The following is a 21,576-nucleotide window of genomic DNA, read 5'->3' on the forward strand; positions in this document are numbered from 1 at the left end:
ACAGAGAGACTGGCTCAGAATCACCCTAGTAATTTTCAGGCTGAACAGAGGATTAGAACACATACTGTAGCATCCTCATTTCTAGTCCAGCATGTTAACCACTAGATGGAACAGGTTCTCTGTTTATAAGATATACTTGTTTCTTATATTAACAGTAAGGAAAATATCTTCTATTATTCCTGTGTTTTCTTCTACAAGGAAGGGTAAATGGAACTTGTGATAATTAATCATATGAAATTAAACGTCAAACTATAAACCCAACAACTGAATCAGAAAATTGACATTCAACATTATATTATATTACTTTTCAAGATCATAAATGATGGGTTGATTCTGGGTTAACATGATTAAGCTTCAAGGAGAAACTATCATTTTATGAGATCATTAGTGTATGCAAATAATAATAATAATAATAATAATAATAATAATAATAATAGTAGTAGTAGTAGTAGTAGTAGTAAAAAACATTGGATGTGAGAAGAGTAGGTAGGATGTGGGAGCTTAACTATGGTTTCCTAAATTGGTAACATGCAAAAAAGTCACAAGAAATTTTAGAATTTAACCATTTATTATCTGTGCTATATGTGAATATGTCAGCTTATCAAAGGTATAATACCTAAGGACTTTTTCCTTTTAGTTGCGGGTTATCCAAGCAATCGGGCCTCTTTAAATTTGCTTTCTATATTCCTATAACTAAAGAGATCATTGTACTCATGAATCTTATGCAAGCAAACCATAAGAGATCATGAGACTGAATAATTGCTTTGCTAAACTGAATTAAGGAAATGGCTTATTTGCATCCACACACCACAAATTTAGTATCACTTGACAATAATTTAGTATTGGTATTGATATTTACAGTGTAAGGGTGGAAAGTTTTACAGACCTTTGCATTCTCTTCTTCCATATTTTTTTCCCATAAACTCTGCAGTAATTAAATGTCTAAAGAGTAGACATTTATTTGCACAATCATTTCAATAATGGAGATTTGATCAATCTGGTAGTTTTTCCTTTTCTTTTTCACACACACATCAAGAGACAATAGTGAAATATCTCTGGTTATACAGATATCTCCTTAATATATTTCAAAAGTATAGCCATTACAGAACGTTTCAAGAGACTTTTAAAGAGGAAGCTATTCAGAAATCAATATTTTTATAAGCATCTGAAGACAATTATTTATTGGTAAATATGGATTGGTATGTTTAAGATGAATTGTAGCTGATGGAAGTATTTTTAATAATTTCTTTATCATCCTAGTAACAAAAATAAAACATGATCAGATGTGACAAATCAAAGATTGTAACTAGATCGTTGAGAATTCTTGCTTCAAAGCTTGCTATGCCATTTTTCATAAACCATTTGACATACATAGACCTACACATGGACTGATACTACATCTGAACCTATACCATAACAGAGGCATCAACGGCTAGCTGTCATTATGCCAAATGAAGAAAAGTGTAATGTAATGAGGAAAATCCACATAATTTAAGGAGTAGAGTTTGTCTTTCAATGCCAGCATGCACTTTTCATCATTTACTCCAGAGATGGGAAACTGTGGCCCCTTTATGAGTTGTGGACTTCAATTCTCAGAATTCATGAGCCAGCAGATTTACTCCCTGGCCCTTTTCTGCAATAGCCAAGCCTTACAAGCATAACTTTGAAGACTATGTCAAATGAAGGTTTAAAAACCACGAGTTGAAGTTGATTTTTAAAAACATGGTCTATACTGCTAAGACCATTTTTAAAACACTGACTTCAAATCTTATTTTAAACCTTGATTTGGCATAAATATTGAGATGTGAATATATGGAGCTGGGCATTCAGGGGAAAAAAGAGGAAATTAACAGAATTAAGGTATGATTAACATGTAGGCCACGTCTAGGAATTTTGCATGTGATATTTAAAATATACTATTTACAAAACAATATCTGTAAATAGTATATTTTAAATAACATGGACATGTGTTTTACTACAAATTATTTACTACATGCTATCTGCAGCCGTGGAAAGAAATATGATGTGATGTCCCCTGATATCTGTAAAGAAAACAACATCTCATTCTTTAAAAAAAGAATTTAAAAAATGGGGAGGGAAGAAGATACCCCTGGGTATACACACACAGAGACACACACACATATATTCAGGTAGTCTTTGACTTACAACAGTTCATTTAGTGACCATTCAAAGTTACCACGATACTGGAAAAAGTGATTTATGGCCGTTTTTTACACTTACGAACATTGCAGCACCTCTGTGATCACATGATCAAAATTCAGATGCTTGGCAACTGACTCATGTTTATGATGGTTGCAGTGTTCCGGGGTCATGTGATCACTTTTTTGACCTTCGGACAAGCAAAGTCAATGAAGCCAGATTCACTTTATAACTGTGTTACTAACTTAACAACTGCAGTGCTTCTCTTAACAACTATGGCAAGAAAAATGGGGCAAAATTCACTTAACAATTGTCTTGCTTAGCAACATAAATTTTGGGCTCAATTGTGATCATACACCTTTGTGTGTGTGTGTGTGTGTGTGTGTGTACACAAGCATGTGCACACACACAATACAACCACAAATTAAGGGAGGGTCATAAAAAGGGAGTTTGTATATGTTTGTGTGTTTTATTTGTCAAATTTTGAAACCGCTTACCTCCCTCACAGAGGGACCTATGGTCATCAGCCCATAGTTCAGCCATTTTTGTTGGGTCATAAATATTAATACTAAAACTGTTTTACCAAGTTGTTAGTAGGGCTGTCTGTGTTTTGGATTCAGTCTCCAAAGCAAGCACTCCAGAGGGTGCAGGAGCATGAATGTAACGCCTCTCCATTTATAGCTCCTCAAGGTGTCTGCATCTTTTGCAGGGATTTCTGGGAAAGGCTTAGCTACTGTCAGGTGTTGTGTATGGGTGCCCTCTTCATCCTAAGCAGTAGTGAAAAAAATTGGCATTACTGAGAGCTCATAAATATATTGTTCTGGAAAATGTTCTTTTCGCTCTGAAAGTAAAAAAAAAAGATGAAAAGATGTTAAAAGCTGTAAAGGTTGGAGGTGAAACTAATCTTGAAATACCAACTGTGGTGAAAATAAATCCAAAGTAAAAATAGTTTGAAATCCAGTGTATATATATTGGAATGAGCCTATTCAGAACAGCGAATAGAGTCGAGTGGGAGGAAGTTGATAAAAATCAGTGTCAGTGCCAAAGTCGCTATCCTAAAAGGTGTAGAAGGAATTGTCACACATTTAGATACCTGTGCTTCTTTCCATATCCTAGCAAATTAGGGGTTAGAACAAGTTACAATTTAAAAAGAATGAGTGGAGTCAGAAACTTTCTACAAAGTTTTTACTTTTCTCTGTAAATATTACCCTGTTTTTTCTGATTCTGCCTCACTTATTTTAGAAATACTCTTTTTTCTGGTCAAAAGCACTTATACCTAATTATCATGATTAATCTTTTAAAAAATGAAATTGTCATTGCTTTTAATTCCAGAAAGATTCCTATCTGTTTCAATAATTACTTGAAGAGCCGTTCCTTCCATCTTCAATTATTGCAATACCTTTTTTCAAAAAAAAGTATGAGTTGGGATAAAACCAGTTGTTAACAATCCAGTTTCATTAAGGCAAGTAATAAATGATATAAATGACTGAAGGTTCAGCAATAAATAAATAAATAAATATCAAAATGGTATGAAATGAAACAGGATAATTAGGTTTCCAACTACACTTCTTAGATTTATATAACTTAGTCCAATGAAGCATAAATAGCTGACATTTTTTTTAAAAAAAAACTCAGCATGGCAATGATTTAGAAAGAAACCCAGCAGGTATTGAATCATTTTGCTTGGTACTGATTTTGAAAGTTTTGCAGGTGTTCGGAGTAACATTTTGCTTGACAATTCCAGGAAATTCTGACCTCAGAACATCATTCTCTAAGAACTTCTAGACATTTGTGCACTTGTTTCCTTTAAATGCTGATCTTATGTTTTGTGCTTTTTCTCCAGGAACCCTAAATGAAAGAAAAATTAGTGGAAGCAACGCTTCTGGATGAGTCCTACATAATTGTGTAGGTCAATGCTTTAAATCATGCATCAAGTTTGCTACAACAGTAAATCAAGAAAAATTTTCTTTCCACAATCCATTTTGGGTCAAACTTTTTCTATTGATTCTGATATAGCATTATATTTATCTTGAACATCACAAGAGTAAGCAGCTGTGTTCTGCTGTAGCTATTAAATCCACCCAAATGAAAACTATTGTTGAATTAATCACTTCCATAGGTTAAAGGTCTTAGAAAAAGTAGTGGAAGTTTGGAACCAAGTGGATCAGTCATCAGTAACTGAGTTTAAATATGCATGGGATAAACACATGTCCATCATCCAACAAAAATTAAAAGATTAAAAAAAATTAAATAAGTAGTGGCAGTTTGGAACCAAGTAGATCAATCATCAGTAACTGAGTTTAAACATGTGTGAGATAAACACATGTCCATCCTCTGACAAAAATTAAAAAATTAAAATAAATAAATAAAAGTAATAAATACATAAATTAAAAAGAAAACAAAAAACAAAACCTCAAAAGGCAGATTTTCTTTTTTCTGCTCTCGGTTTTCTATGTTTCTAAAGGTGCCCACTTTTCTTCTCTGTTGGTATACAATAGACGTATCCTTAGAATACATCTCATTTTACTTGGCACATTGTTGCTCCTCCATTATCCCTGCCATAAGTCAATCTCTCAGCTTGAGTATGTAAACCCTAGGTACACTCTTGGTGTCTTTAGGCAGCTTTTGGTTAATGCTAGCTTGCTTCTTTTTCCATTATATAATTTGTCCTTCTTGCCTACCACTGGATGGCAGTAGGATGATGTATATGCTACATTGGAATGGTCTTGGTGAAAAGAAAAAAAAAAAACAGTGATGTCTTTGCTTGTACCATTCACCTGCTTTATTTGCTAGCTTCTGCTCGCCTCTTTTGCATCAAGGGACTACTGTTGTTTGATGGTAACTGTATTTATTTAGAACAGTTACACTCCATATATTCTCTATGACCTTATTAGTGACAGACGTGGAGGTTTTATTTCACTCTCTTTCATACAAAATGTGAAATAGATGAGGCTGAGAGAGATTAATCTGGCAGGAGACAACCCGTAGTCTTTCATGGGTTTGAACTCATATATTCCATATATGAAGAAGCACTGAAAGGATGTGTAAAATAGGCCTTTCTGTCCTCAGGACCTGATACGTTTATCTCTAATTTTTAAATAACACGGACACCCTGAACCAGTCCTGTATCAACTGCCCTTGTGCTACTTTTCATTGTAAATAATGGTATGTGTTAAACAGTGAAGAAATTTTGAGAAAGAGTAGTGACAGAATGCATGGGCTCTCTATTACACTTTTCACTGATCTTTCAATTTTCCATCCTTCTCTGTAATCTGAGTCTTTTAATTAGGTTTAAAAGGTTTAAAGGTTTCCCTTGTCCAGTTGTGACCAACTCAAGAGGGCAATGCTCATCTTTGATTCTCAGCAGAGGAAGCCTGGGTTGTCTGAGAGATGCTTCCATCATCATGTGGCCGGCATGGACATATGGAACACAGTAACCTTTCCCTCTGAAGTGATACCTATTTATCTACTCATTTTTGAATTGCTAGGTTGGCAGGAGCTAGGGTGAGGATAGGAACTTATCCCATCATGCAGTCTTCAGGTCTTGAATCTAGAGCCCAGCGTCTTAACTGGTGAACCATCATTCCGATCTTTTTAAATAAGAGATGCCAGTAATTTGGGCTACATCATGGAAAGAAGGTCTTCTACCATTGATCCTTTTTGTTCATATATAGAACTTTGTCTCTTAAGTGGCCTGAGGATATTTTAACTTCAACCGTATTTGCTTATTTAAAATTAAGACTACACTGACAAACAAAAGCAAAATTTGCAATAGCACAAGATAAATCTGTTCAATGTCTTTAAAACACCCAAATGAGTAGCAATTAATGCAGCCTGTGTGGTCTTATCATGCCCATCTCAGCTGTAAGAGCAGGATTGTACTTTTTTTAATTTTAATTTTTTATTTTTAAACCAACAAAACAAAACAAAACATAACACACATACACACACAGTATATACTCCTCCCCCTTTTTTAACAGCGATTTTGTAATGGTAATCTATTATTTACATTTACCCCCCCTTATTCTTCTTTAGAATATTTGTCCTTGTTGCCGTTATTTCTTATTTGCATTTTTCTTCCTTCATACTATACTTCATACTAAGAGTAATACATATTATTATTATTATACATTATTATACACACATTTTCACTTTTAACCTTTCCACATTTATTTATTATTTCTAGTCTCCAACCAGTCATACCACTTGTTCCATATTAGATAGTACTCTGTGTCTTCCTTTTCTTTTATCTCTTTTGTTAATTTGTCCATCTCAGCACAGTCCAGGATTTTTCTTATCACTTCTTCCTCTGATTGTATATTCTCATTTTTCCAGAACTGTGCATATGCTATTCTTGCTGCCGTTGTTATATGTAAAATTAAGTACCGTATTTCTTTCCTATATTTTCTGTTTAAAATACCCAGCAAAAAGATCTCTGGTTTCCAGTCCACAGGTTGGTCTATTATTTCTTCGATCCATCTTCTTATTGTACTCCAGTATTTTTTCGCAATTGTGCATGTCCACCATAAATGATAATATGTTCCATGTACTTTTTTACATTTCCAACATGTTGGTGAATTGTTCTGGAACATCTTGGGAAGATTTGTTGGTGGAAGATGCCATCTGTAAAACATCTTCAACTGGTTTTCCTTGAATGCTGCTGACATAGTCAATTTTATGTTTATTTATCATATTTTTTCCCATTTCTCCAATTCTATATTATATCCAAAAATTTTTGCTCATCTAATCATTGTGTCTTTGACAACCTCGTCTTCCATTTTATATCTCAATAGATATTTGTATAAATTGCTAATTAATTTTATTTCTGTTCCATGTATAATTTTATCCAATTCTTGCGGCTCTTTTTGTATTTCATATAATTTTTGCCTCTGTATATTTAGATTGAATTTGTGTAAATGTCCACCAGTCAATCTCTCTGCCTATATCTTGTTCCAATTCTTGTTTTGTTTTCAGATTTCCCTGTTCATTTACTAATTCCTTGTATCTAATTATCTTATTTATATCCAGTAGGTTTGGGTATTTCTGTCAGAATCCAATTATACTTCATCTCCAGTTATCAATTATAGAAAACCCCATTTCTGCTCTCTCTGGATTCTGTCATAAAGAAAGAGAGGGGGGTGAACAAAGGGGCTTTATGGCCCTCACTTCCTTCGGTACAACTTCAAAGGGTTTGAATGTGGATAGCATCAAAAGGCCTTATCATAACAAAGGAGGCTATTTACCTTTCATGTAGTTTATCTGAAGTCTCCATCCAGCCGGCAGAAAGGAAAAAAGGGGTGGGATTGTGATGCCTGAAACTGTCACTGGAAGAGGGGGGTGATTGGGTGGGACTACTGGGGAACCCTTAAAACCTCGAATGGGAGAGCTTGGACCCCAAGTCCTGTCTAGAACACCTGCAACCATTTTCTCTTAATAAAGGATTCCTGTTGGAAGAATTATTCCAAGAGTTCTGTCTTCTTAAGATGCAAAGTGGGATGGGTCCTTACATTAGACAGGACTTGCGAAATTAATCCACCTGGAAGGGAGACCCTTGCCGGGGGATTTTGCAAAAAATTACCATGTCAGACAATGGAGCAAGAAAGGGGGAAAACTCCCTGGAAAAAGAGGTGCCGACCAAATTGGATGTCCACCATTGGAGGTGAAATTCAAAGGGGAGCCAAAACCCTTGGGGTTTTTCCTAACCCAAGTCCTCAGCTACATGGAGGAATACGGGCAGGACATTCCCAGCGACAAAGCCTGCATCCGGATCGTGAAATCTGCCCTGGATGGACCGGCTGCAGATTGGGTGGTGAACTTGCATGACTCCAATGCCCCAGAACTCAGTAACTTCAACCATTTCATGTCCTCTTTGAGAAGACGATTTGAAGACCCCCTGGCTGATCGCAAAGCCCGTAAAAGGATAAAAACGATGAGGCAAGGCAAACGCCCGGTGGCTGAATATACACAAGAATTCTGGGCCATTGCCAGCAAACTGAATTGGCCAGAAGACATCCTCCTTAGCCATTTCAAAGATGGACTAAATTATGATCTATATGACGCTTGCCTGCCCCGAGAAGACCCACACCAACTTGAGGAATGGTACATCTTGGCAGAGGAAGCAGAGATCGACATATTAAAGAGACACCGCCGAGGACAACAATGGAGCCGCCCCCCACCTGAGCTGACACACGAACCGGTGAAATCATTGGCTACAGCCAAGAAGCAAATGGGGTGTTTCAAGTGCGGAAGAGAAGGGCATCGAGCTGTAGAATGCCGCTCCAAAGCCCCCCAGCACAACCCAGACAGATCCCCAATCAACAAATCCGGAAAGTCTTCAGCTAAGCCAAAAGAAACTGCCATGAGAATGATGGAAATTGCGGAACCCCCCACTTCTGCCCACCAAGGGGAAAGAACTCCAGCCTATACCACAGGGCCGGTGGATGCCTCAGATGACAGCTCGGAGGGCGAACCCCTGGTAAGTGGACACATCACACCCATCCTCAAGACAGTGACTATATTAATCCCCCCCCATGCCCGAAGCTGTGAAGGTGAAAGCCTTAATAGACTCTGGCTGCACCCGCTGCCTCATTAGCCCAACACTAGTGGTAATCTGGGCATCCCATCGAGGAGACTGGAACAACCAATCTCATTTGGCCAGTTAGATGGATCCATAGCAGGGGGGGTGCCAGCTACCCTAGCCACTCTACCAATACACCTCTCCCTGGGCAAACATGAAGAGGACATAACATTTGTGGTGACCCCAGGCATGGAATGCCCAGTGATTCTAGGGATGGAATGGTTGAAAAAATGGAACCCCTGGGTAAATTGGAGGAGGACAGAAATCAAATTCCCGAAGGGGGACCCTATGGACTTAAAACTCCAAGGGAGGCTACCAGAATCAAGAATAGAAAAAGCATCCATAGGAGAGGAAAAAAGATTAACAGAAATACCAGAGGAATATAGAGACCTTGCTGAAGTTTTCAGTGAGGAGAGGGCGAATGAGCTCCCCCCCCCACCGACCCACAGACTGTACCATTGAATTCAAGCCTGGGGCAAAACTCCCGAAGCCCAGATTATACTCCATGAGCCCAAAGGAGAAGGAGGAAATGGAAAGATTCATAAAAAAAAACTAGAGAGAGGTTTCATTGAGCCAGCCAAGCCTAAAGTGGCTGCCCCGGTCCTTTTTAGAGAGAAGAAGGATGGCTCTTTACGTTTATGCGTGGATTATAGGGCCCTGAATACAATCAGTGAAAGCAACCTATACCCTCTGCCCTCATGAAAGACATGCTGTCACACCTATCGAAAGGGAATTTTTTTTTCTAAACTAGACCTAAGGGAAGCTTACTATCGCGTGAGAATTAAGGAAGGGGACGAATGGAAGACTGCATTTAACTGCCCCATGGGTGCTATCAATTCAAAGTCTTGCCATTTGGATTACAAGGGGGCCCTGCAGTCTTTATGCAATTAATCAATGACGTTCTAAGGGAGCACCTGTTTAAGAGGGTCCTTGTTTACTTGGACGACATTCTTATCTTCACCAAAACAAAAGAGGAACATGTCAACCTTGTCAGAGCGTTTTAAAGAAGCTGCGAGCCGCCCACCTATATGCCAAACTCTCAAAATGCGAATTCCACCAGGAAAGGATAGACTACCTAGGTTATCGCATATCCCCCCAGGGCATTGAAATGGACCCAGAGAAGGTCAAAGCAGTATTAGATTGGGCACCACCCCGCACAAGAAAGCAACTACAAAGTTTCCTGGGCTTTGCAAACTTTTACCGCCAATTCATCCCCTCATTTGCCCAGATAGCCTTGCCCCTCACTAACTTACTAAAAATGAAGGGAGCATCCTCAGTAAAACCTAGCCAGCCACTAACATGGACAATGGAGTGCCAAGCAGCATTTGAGAGACTAAAGAGACTTTTTTCTGCCGAACCAGTACTAAGGCACCCAGACATGGACAAGCCCTTTGTAATACAGGCAGATGCAAGTGATGTGGCAGTGGGGGCTGTTCTATTACAAGAAAACAATGAAGGGGTATTGCAACCCTATGCATATACATCCAAGAAACTCACAGAAACAGAACAGTGCTGGCCCGTATGGGAGAAGGAGGCTTATGGGATACGTTGGGCATTACTCACGTGGTGACAGTTCCTGGAAGGCAACAAAATCCCCTTCCAAGTGTGGACTGATCACAAAAATTTGGAAGCCCTGAAAATGTCCAGGAAACTCAATCCCAAACAAGCCCGCTGGTCCCAGCATTTTCACCAGTTCCAATTTAAGCTCAAACATTTACCAGGAAGAAAGAACTTCTCACATGCCCCAATATAACAGCGCACGAACCACAGACTCTAGACCAATAAAGGCAGAGTCACAACTGGCAGCACCAGTAATCACAAGAACCCAAGCCAAATTAAAACCACAACTGGACAGCCAAACTGGAATTGAATTCAGAAAAAGTTTGGAAACAGATGAATGGTTCCAGAAAAACAAAAATATGTGCACAATGAGAGACGGGTTGCCTTGGGTAGGGGAAAAGTTATATATACCAACAACTCGAAGAGTCACTTTCATGCACCTTTGCCATGACACAAAATCAGCAGGGCATTTTGGATCTGTAAAAACTTTACATTTAATTAAACGGCAATTTTGGTGGCCATCCATGAAAAAGGACATAGAAAGTTATATAGCCAGTTGTCCAAAATGTGCTATGGCAAAGAGGTTGCAAGGGAAATTGCCAGGACTATTGCAAACAGTGGCAAGTCCCTCAGCCCCCTGGAGAGAAATAGCCATGGATTTTATAGTGGAATTGCCAGAAAGCAATGGGAATACTGTGGTCTGGACAGTCACGGACTTGTTTTCCAAACAGGTGCACTTTATCCCTTGCCAAAAGATTCCCACTGCAAAAGCCTTAGCAAAACTTTTCATCCAGCACATTTACAGATTGCATGGGGCACCCCAACGCATCATCTCTGACAGGGGGGTGCAATTTACATCTGCATTTTGGAAGGAATTTTTATCCCTCTTAGGAACCACTCAGGGACTGACATCTAGCCACCACCCTCAAGGAAATGGGGGGGGCTGAAAAAATGAACTCCGTACTTAAGCAATATTTAAGATGTTTTCTTAGTTTCCAGCAGACCGAGTGGGCGGACTTACTCCCTTTTGCAGAAGTTGCCTACAATAATGCAGTCCACTCCAGCACAGGTTACACTCCTTTTCAAATAGCCACCGGTCAAAGTTTCAACCCCATGCCAGAGTTAACCCCAAACGAACCAACGATCCCTTCACTGAAAGAATGGATGGAAAAACTACAAAACACCTGGCCAATAGTTAGAAAATCACTAGATGAAGCTAGGCAGGCATTCAAAGCACAAGCCGATAAAAAAAGGGTTGAGCCTACACCATTCATTATAGGAGAAATGTACTTATCTACAAAATACCTAAAGTCCCTACAGCCCTGTAAAAAACTTGGACCAAAATATATAGGACCTTTTCCAATTAAAAGAATCATAAATCCAGTAACAGTAGAATTAGAATTACCCAAAAATCTCAGGCAAATACACCCAATTTTTCATTGCAGCTTGCTGAAAAGAGAGCATCAGTCACCTCTATGGCCAAAAATCCCCCCCACCACCTCCAATCATGGTGGAGGGTGAACAACACTTCGAAATAAAGGAAATCCTTGACTCTAGGAGATATCACGGAGCAACTCAGTACCTAGTTGCCTGGAAATACCTCCCTCCCTCGCAAAATGAGTGGGTCCATAAACGTCATGTCAGAGCCCCGAAGCTATTGAAAAAGTTTCACACAGAGTATCCTAACAAGCCTGACTAACTTTTATACCTGTTTTGTTTTCTTTCAGGTGGATCTCTCTTATTTTTAAGGGGGGCCGGATGTCAGAATCCAATTATACTTCATCTCCAGTTATCAATTATAGAAAACCCCATTTCTGCCCTCTCTGGATTCTGTCATAAAGAAAGAGAGGGGGGAGAACAAAGGGGATTTATGGCCCTCACTTCCTTTGGTACAACCTCAAAGGGTTTGAATGTGGTTAGCACCAAAAGGCCTTATCATAACAAAGGAGGCTATTTACCTTTCATGTAGTTTATCTGAAGTCTCCATCCAGCCGGAAGAAAGGAAAAAAGGGGTGGGATTGTGATGCCTGAAACTGTCACTGGAAGAGGGGGTGATTGGGTGGGACTACTGGGGAACCCCTTAAAACCTCGAATGGGAGAGCTTGAACCCCAAGTCCTGTCTAGAATGCCTGCAACCATTTTCTCTTAATAAAGGATTCCTGTTGGAAGAATTATTCCAAGAGTTCTGTCTTCTTAAGATGCAAAGTGGGATGGGTCCTTACAATTTCAGAGCTTCTGTTGGGGATAACCACATTGGAATTCTTATATAATGTTTTTGTTTTATTTTTCCCCAAGTCTGTAGCAATGCATTCCTAACTATGTGTCTTTGAAAGTATCTGTGTATTTTATATTTTTCATCCCATAGGAATGCATGCCACCCAGAGCAGGATTGTACTTGATAGTATAGTTTGTCCTAAACGTAACCCAGTGTGGTGCCACTTAATACTTTCCAGATATTTTACATACTGTTCTTTCTGAACATTGGATATATCTGTTGGGCTAATAGAATTTGAAATCTAAAATAGATGGTTGGTACCATGTAGTATACTCCTGGTCTGCCCTCTGTCAAAAGTAAAATGCAGGTATGTTTTACAAGAAATATAGATCACACCAGAGAACCCGTCTGTGTCACTATCCAGAGATAGTTTCCCTTAAGGGTAAAGATTCCTAATTAAATTTCTTAAATGTTGATGTTCATGGAAACAGTAAAGAGAAACAATATCAATATAAAATGCACGTTGATTAGTAGTTCCCATCCTTCCCAGACCATTCATTTGGCATTTTTAGAACATTTCATGGAATTTCTCAAAAAATGGTTCCCCTGCAGGGTATGATTCACAATAATGCCTATTTACCAGATGGCAAAATAATAATAATAAAAAAGTAAAGTTACTTTCTGCCACCCCTTTATATCATACTTGTTTATTTTTTTTGGGCGGGGGAAAGCTCAACTACCATTTTTAGTTTCTAAGAGTGGCTGTGAGACCTATGGAGATCTCAGATGCTCTTAGAAATGTGAAACTTCATATGCTTGTTTTGCTCTTTGCTAATTTTCCATTTAATTTTTAAAGTTATATCTTTAAATGAGTTGGATGCATGGGATATTGTCAATGTGTATATTGATTGCAACTAGAACCTTTAGTCTGAAACTGAAAATAATTTTAAAATTACCATATTTAGTGACATAGTGGAGAACTAGTGCTTGATAAGTTAAATATATAAATATATAAAAAGTGTCAAATCTTAGGGTATGCAGAGTATGTTAGTGAGAGATACTGCCTCAGTTTTGTTTATCAGCTTAAATAGATAAATACCTTCTCTCCTTGGAGAACGATGTTAATTAAAGAGAACCACTCATCCCCTTGTTATAAAGTGTTGCATATGCTGATTATGATTTATTGAAAGTTTTTTTCTTTTTTGTGGGGATAGCATAGTTATGTAGCATTAACTGAAAAGTTTCATTTTCCAGACTTAAACACTGGTGCTGGGTATTTACGAAATATAATCTCAATTCAAAGTCATATATAATACAGCATATGATGATATGTAAATGGCAATGTGGAAACTGTAGAATATTATAATCTGGAGAAGGAATTGCTGTGTTCCTCATTCTGATCCTAATGTAAATAGCATTGAATATCAGGTGAGAAAGTGCAGCTGGATGCATCTACTAAATACATTTATTTATTATTTATTTATTAAATTTCTGTGCCATCCATTTCACCTATGTGACTCTGGGTGGTTTACAACATCATAATAAAAGCATATAATTACATGAATAAAAGTATAGATTAAAAACAGAAAACAGGTTAAAACTTCAAGTTAAAAGTCAAATTACGTACACATTGTTTGAATTTCCCCAAAGTCTATGCATTCCATGTATTGGTAAAATCTTTGGAGATACTTATATTCTGTGTTCAAAGAAAAATGAACACATTTTTTTCAACTTTTAAAATAGATATAGTAAGAATTTTCTGCCAAGATACCATACTCTTTCAATTTCCTCCTGCCCATTTCAAAGATATTCGAACTCAGATGTTTCTTACTGCTCATAAAAATATGAATTAAAGAGCCAAATTACTTTTTTTGCTGTAAGTCAGCTGTATATACTTAAACTAAATTCAGTTAATTTTTGATGTGATGTACTTTTTTTCCCACTGAATTTCCTATGAGTCAGTATTTTACTTTAGTTCTTTAATATAAATGTTTATGGATTTTCTGCCTTTGGTGAGGAACTTCCCAACAATAGCTTTTCCACAAATAACATGCAGAAAACATTTGTGCATAAATCATTGATGCTAACACAGGTGTTCTTTTCTAAAGAGTGTTACATATAGAATCCATTGTTTCCTATATAGGCTTCAGAAAAAAAAGGAACTGAGGCCTCATTTTGACTTCCTATGCTAGGGCTATTGCAGATCACTAGATACTGGCAAAGAGAGTTTTTGTTGCTACCATATAGTGACGTTTTGAATTTTACTGGCCAGTTATGGCAATCTCTTCAGTGACACTTAATATTCTGTTATTCAAGGTACCATTACAGGATGTCAACTTCACTGCCTTATAGTCTTGGTTGATTAAAGTAAATCTTAGGTTTCAAATTGAAACAGGTTTATTATGGGTTCTTCTGTGTGGCATTTTTAAGCTGTTTATCTCTCATTTTGCTGGAGACAAAGCTGGTTTAAGAAATTGCTTCCTTAATTGTTGTCCATTTTCCAGATTTGGCAATATCTAGATGGTTGTTACAATTGGTAGATTCCCCCTTATAATACTCCTGAATGTTGTGGTGGAAGACAGAACAATTAATCAGTGGAACAGCTTGCCTCCAGAAGTTGTGGGTGCTCTGATACTGGAGGTTTTAAAGAAGAGACTGGATAACCACTTGTCTGAAGTGGTGTAGGGTTTCCTGCCTGAGCAGGGGGTTGGACTAGAAGGTCCCTTCCAACTCTGATATTTTGTTATGACAGACTGAAGATGTCTACAAGCAAGAGGAGACAATAAGCTTTCAGTTCCCCAAACAAGAACAGTCAACTAAAGCTTGCATATGGTGATAAGAAAAAGTCAACACAAATTTCAACAAGAGTTTCCCTGTCCTTTCCTCCATTGTTTTTGAATCAAAATCACAGAAATGGTAAGTCTCTTAAGTCTCTTCTCTTCATGCTCTGCATTCTGATAACTGCCCTCCCTCTCTCTTCAGTATTTTTTTTAAAATTTTTCAATGTACCAGGGTAAGAAATAGTGGCATAGTTTATTCAGTAGTATAGTGCATATTTCATTTGTTTCCTGCACCCCCTTCTCTGCCTAGAATTGCCCTCTCAACTCCTAAAGAGATGAATCCAGGAATAAAACAGTGTTCACCATTATGAAGGTGGCCATTTGTTTCTAAACTAATAAATTGGATTATAAAGAGAGTCAGTGTTGACTTTTAGTGACCACGCTGATAGACCTTGTCCAGGATGATTTGTCCTTAGTCGGCACTTCCAACTTATCACAGCTGTAATGTGAACATCCAACTGTAATGTGAACATCCTTTTATTCTTTCCTTCCAAAACCAAGAAATGCATCCAAATAATAAATGAGAGTTAAATCTCTACCAGTTTATTAAAACTGTAACTCATTGTAAATGAAAAATTATGCTGCAGTTTGAAACAAAACTACCTGGAAAACTAGTTCAGCATTCAACTATATTTGTGTTGTGTGGAACTCATCAATACAGAGCAAAACTTTGAATTTCTGTATTCTTCTCATGCATGGCAATATCAAAATGCCATTTTATATTTAAATCTCAACATGGGATACTAAGAAGTGAAAAAAAAAGATGTATATCTTTCTGTCTCTGTATGCTATTGCCCACTGCAAACAGTAGGATATTTTGTACTGGCAGCATTTGTGACCTGCCCTAATCTGAATGATAAAGGAGAATATTTGTAGCTCAGGGTTGACATGAGGGCTCCTGAGCTTGCTTATTTTCTTGCAGACATTTCATTACCTAAACTAGGTAACATAACATCATCAGTGCTAGTAAGAATTGCTATTTGCTGTCAGTTTATATTCAGCACCCAGATCAGCATAGATTAACTCCAAGGAACCTTGGGAGGAAGTGATCATGCAATATTGGAATTCAACATTATAGAAGCACAAGCAATAGAACACAGTCAAACTAGAGTCTTGGAGTTCAAGAGAGCTAATTTCAATAAACTTAGAGAGGGCTTGGGAAGGATTCCATGGATGAGGATCCTCAAGGGGAAAACAACTCAAGAAGCTTGAAATTTTGAAAAGTGAGATAATAAAGGCCCAGTCTAGCACAATACCAACAAAGAGGAAAAATAACAGCTCTCAAAAGAAACCAGTATGATTGCATAAAGAACTCTCTGATCAATTGAAAGATAAAAAGGACAAGTATAGAAAATGGAAAGAGGGACACATAACCAAGTCAGAATATCAGCAAAGACGAAGTGAGGAAAGCTAAGGCTCAAAATGAACTAAGGCTTGCAACCAAAGTCAAAAATAACAAAAAAAAAATTCTTTCAACATGTAAAAAACAAGAAAAAAGTGAAGGAAACAATTGGTCCATTAGTGGGTGAAAGTGGCAAGAAGGTGACAAGTAACAGGGAGAAAGCAGAACTATTTAACTCATTTTTCGCATCTGTCTTTACACAAAGGGAAAAAAAACAGACCAACCTATCAAAAATATTGCCAGAAAAAACAAAATAGAAATACAAGTTAAGATAGGCAAGAAAATGGTAAGTGAACACCTGTCCAGCCTAGATGACTTCAAATCACCAGGACCAGATGGATTACACCCCAAGATTCTTAAGGAACTGGCAGATGTGATCTCAGAACCACTGAAGTATATTTTTCAGAGATCCTGGAGCACTGGGGAACTACCAGAGGACTGGAAAAGAGCTGATGTAGTTCCCATCTTCAAAAAGGGGAAAAAAAAGAACCCAGGAAATTACAGACCTATCAGCCTGACCTCAATACCTGGGAAGATTCTGGAAAAGATAATCAAACAATGAATTAGTGAACACCTACAGGCAAACAAAGTCATTACTAAAAGCCAACATGGGTTTGTCAAAAATAGATCATGCCAGACAAATCTTATTGCATCTTTGACCAAGTGACAAAATTAGTGGACCAGAGGAATGCTGTGGATATAATTTACTTGGACTTCAGTAAGGCATTTGACAAAGTAGACCACAACCTACTACTTGATAAGATAGAAAAATGCGGGTTAGACAGCATCACCACCAGATGGATCCGTAGCTGGCTGACTGGCCGTACTCAGCATGTGGTCCTCAATGGAACTGCATCTACATGGAGGGAAGTGTGCAGTGGGGTGCCCCAGGGCTCTGTTCTGGGGCCAGTGTTCTTCAACATCTTCATCAATGATCTGGATGAGGGAATAGACGGGGAAGTCATCAAATTTGCAGACGACACCAGGCTGGCAGAAATAGCCAACACTCCAGAAGACAGGCTTAGGATACAGGAGGATCTGGACAGACTTGAACACTGGGTGCTATCTAACAAAATGAAATTCAATGGTGAAAGTAAGATTGTACATTTAGGCAAGAAAAAACAAATGTGCAGGTATAGTATAGTAATAGTAATAGTAGTAAAGTTGGAAGGGACCTTGGAGGTCATCTAGTCCAACCCCCTGCTCGGGCAGGAAACCCTACACCATTTCGGACAAATGGCTGTCCAGTCTCTTCTTAAAAACTTCCAGTGTTGGAGCATTTACTGCTTCTGGAGGCAAGCTGTTCCACTGATTAATTGTTCTCACTGTCAGGAAGTTTCTCCTTAGTTCTAGGTTGCTTCTCTCCTTGATAGTTTCCACCCGTTGCTTCTTGTCCTGCCTTCAGGTGCTTTGGAAAATAGCTTAATTCCCTCTTCTTTATGGCAGCCCCTGAGATATTGGAATACTGCTATCATGTCCCCCCTTGTCCTTCTCTTCGTTAAACTAGACATACCCAATTCTCGCAACCGTTCCTTATATGTTTTAGCCTCCAGTCCCCTAATCATCTTTGTTGCTCTTCTCTGTACTCTTTCTAGAGTCTCAACATCTTTTTTACATCGTGGTGACCAAAACTGGATGCAGTATTCCAAGTGTGGCCTTACCAAGGCATTGAAGAGTGGTATTAATACTTCACGTGATCTTGATTCTATCCCTCTGTTAATGCAGCCTAGCACTGTGTTGGCCTTTTTGGCAGCTGCAGCACACTGCTGGCTCATATTTAAGTGATTGTCTACTAGGACTCCGAGGTCCCTCTCACAGTTACTACTATTGAGCATGGTGCCACCTATGCTGTACTTGTGCATTTGGTTTTTCTTGCCTAAATGTAGAACCTTGCTTTTTTCACCATTGAATTTCATTTTGTTAGTTAGTGCCCAGTGTTCAAGTCTGTCCAGATCCTTCTGTATCTGAAGCCTGTCTTCTGGAGTGTTGGCTATTCCTGCCAGCTTGGTGTCATCTGCAAATTTGATGAGTTCCCCATCTATCCCTTCATCCAAATCGTTGATGAAGATGTTGAAGAGTACTGGGCCCAGAACAGAGCCCTGGGGCACCCCACTACACACTTCCCTCCATATAGATGCAGTTCCATTGAGGACCACTCGCTGAGTACGGCCGGTCAGCCAGCTACGGATCCATCTGGTGGTGGTTCTGTCTACCCCACATTTTTCTATCTTGTCAAGTAGTAGGTTGTGATCTACTTTATCAAATGCCTTACTGAAGTCCAAGTAAATTATGTCCACAGCATTCCTCTGATCCACTAATTTTGTCACTTGGTCAAAGAATGCAATAAGATTTGTCTGGCATGATCTATTTTTGACAAACCCATGTTGGCTTTTAGTAATGACTTTGTTTGCCTCTAGGTGTTCGTTGATTCGTTGTTTGATTATCTTTTCCAGGATCTTCCCAGGTATTGAGGTCAGGCTGATAGGTCTGTAATTTCCTGGATCCATTTTTTTTCCTTTTTTGAGGATGGGAACTACATCAGCTCTTTTCCAGTCCTCTGGTAGTTCCCCTGTGTTCCAGGATCTTTGAAAAATATAGTTCAGTGGCTCCGATATCACATCTGCCAGTTCCTTGAGAACTCTGGGGTGTAATCCGTCTGGTCCTGGCGATTTGAACTCATCTAGGCTGGACAGGTGCTCACTAACGATTTTCTTGCCTATCTTAACTTGTGTTTCTGTTTTGTTTTTTGTGGCACTATTTTTGATAGGTTGGTCTGTTTTTTCCCTTTGTGTAAAGACAGATGCAAAAAATGAGTTAAATAGTTCTGCTTTCTCCCTGTTGCTTGTCACCTTCTTGCCACTTCCACCCACTAATGGACCAATCATTTCCTTCACTTTTTTCTTGTTTTTTACATGTTGAAAGAAGCTTTTTTTGTTATTTTTGACTTTGGTCGCAAGCCTCAGTTCGTTTTGAGCCTTGGCTTTCTTCACTTCATCTTTGCAGGCTCGGGCTATTTGCTGATATTCTGACTTAGTTATGTTCCCCTCTTTCCACTTTCTATACTTGTCCTTTTTATCTTTCAATTTGTCAGAGAGTTCTTTATGCAGCCATGCTGGTTTCTTTTGAGAGCTGTTATTTTTCCTCTTTGTTGGTATTGTGCTAGACTGTGCTTTTATTATCTCATTTTTCAAAATTTCCCAAGCTTCTTGAGTTGTTTTCCCCTTGAGGATTCTCATCCATGGAATCCTTCCCAAGCCCTCTCTAAGTTTATTGAAATTAGCTCTCTTGAAGTCCAAGACTCTAGTTTGACTGTGTTCTATTGGTTGTGCTTCTATAATGTTGAATTCTAATATTGCATGTGAGAGGGATCTCGGAGTCCTAGTGGATAATCACTTAAATATGAGCCAGCAGTGTGCTGCAGCTGCCAAAAAAGCCAACACAGTGCTAGGCTGCATTAACAGAGGGATAGAATCAAGATCACATGAAGTATTAATACCACTTTACAATACCTTGGTAAGGCCACACTTGGAATACTGCATCCAGTTTTGGTCACCACGATGTAAAAAAGATGTTGAGACTCTAGAAAGAGTACAGAGAAGAGCAACAAAGATGATTAGGGAATTGGAGGCTAAAGCATATAAGGAAAGGCTGCTGGAATTGGGTATGTCTAGTTTAATGAAGAGAAGGACGAGGGGAGACATGATAGCAGTGTCATGTCAGGGAGTCAAGCTATTTTCTAAAGTGCCTGAAGGCAGGACAAGGAGCAACGGGTGGAAACTAACCAAAGAGAGAAGCAACCTAGAACTAAGAAGAAACTTCCTGACAGTTAGAACAATTAACCAGTGGAACAACCTGCCTCCAGAAGTGGTAAATGCACCAACACTGGAAGTTTTTTTTTTTTTAAAGTTTTACAGATTACAATATAAACCCTTCCCACCCAATCCCACCCCTCCCCCACTTCCCAGAGCTGATTACAGGGTAACAAATAAACAAACATAATCTAACTAACATTAACCAACTATACTATCAATCAAAACCATAACACACTTTAACTCCTTTTCAAAGCAAATATTAACTAATTAAAAACAATAATAATAATATAATTAAAACTATTAATAATTATCTAAAATCTACTCATATGCAAAATAATACTTTTCAGTTTCATATTTCTTTTGAATGTAACACGGGAAGTTTTTAAAAAGAAACTGGACATCCATTTGTTCGAAATGGTATAGGGTTTTCTGCCTAAGCAGGGGGCTGGACTAGATGACCTCCAAGGTCTCTTCCAACTTTATTATTATTATTAACATCAGACCAACAATCAAATAAACAATATCCCAATCAAGAAATTGCCAAAGAAGCCAACACCAAACAGCCCAATTAAAGATTCTCTAAGACCACTCCCATCAATACTGATAGGCAAGCCACTAGAATATAAACTGACAGCAAATAGCACTTCTTACTAGCACTGATGATATTACCTAATTTGGGTAATGAAACATCCTCAAGAAAACAAGCAAGTTCAGAGAGCATCAAGGACCCCTAATTTGACTAACTCCAAATAGTGTAGAAGAGAACAAAAATGCAGAATACCTCAACTATTAAAAACTCTACAATCATCAATCAACATAGCATAGAAAATAATGATGTCTTTCTCTAATCTTTCTAGGATCCAAAAGCCCACTGGTAGCAACAGAACTGAAAAAGCTTTTTGGATGAGAAGCAAAACATCTTCAAGGCAAAACAAAGAAAGTCCAGTTGCCTCTTGAAAAAGCACCTTTGGAACAACCATGACCTGGATGACTGAGTATCTCCATAGACA

The sequence above is a fragment of the Crotalus tigris genome, unplaced genomic scaffold, assembly GCF_016545835.1.
Source record: "Crotalus tigris isolate CLP2741 ecotype Arizona unplaced genomic scaffold, ASM1654583v1 scf7180000024279.507856, whole genome shotgun sequence".
NCBI classification, from domain to species: domain Eukaryota; kingdom Metazoa; phylum Chordata; class Lepidosauria; order Squamata; family Viperidae; genus Crotalus; species Crotalus tigris.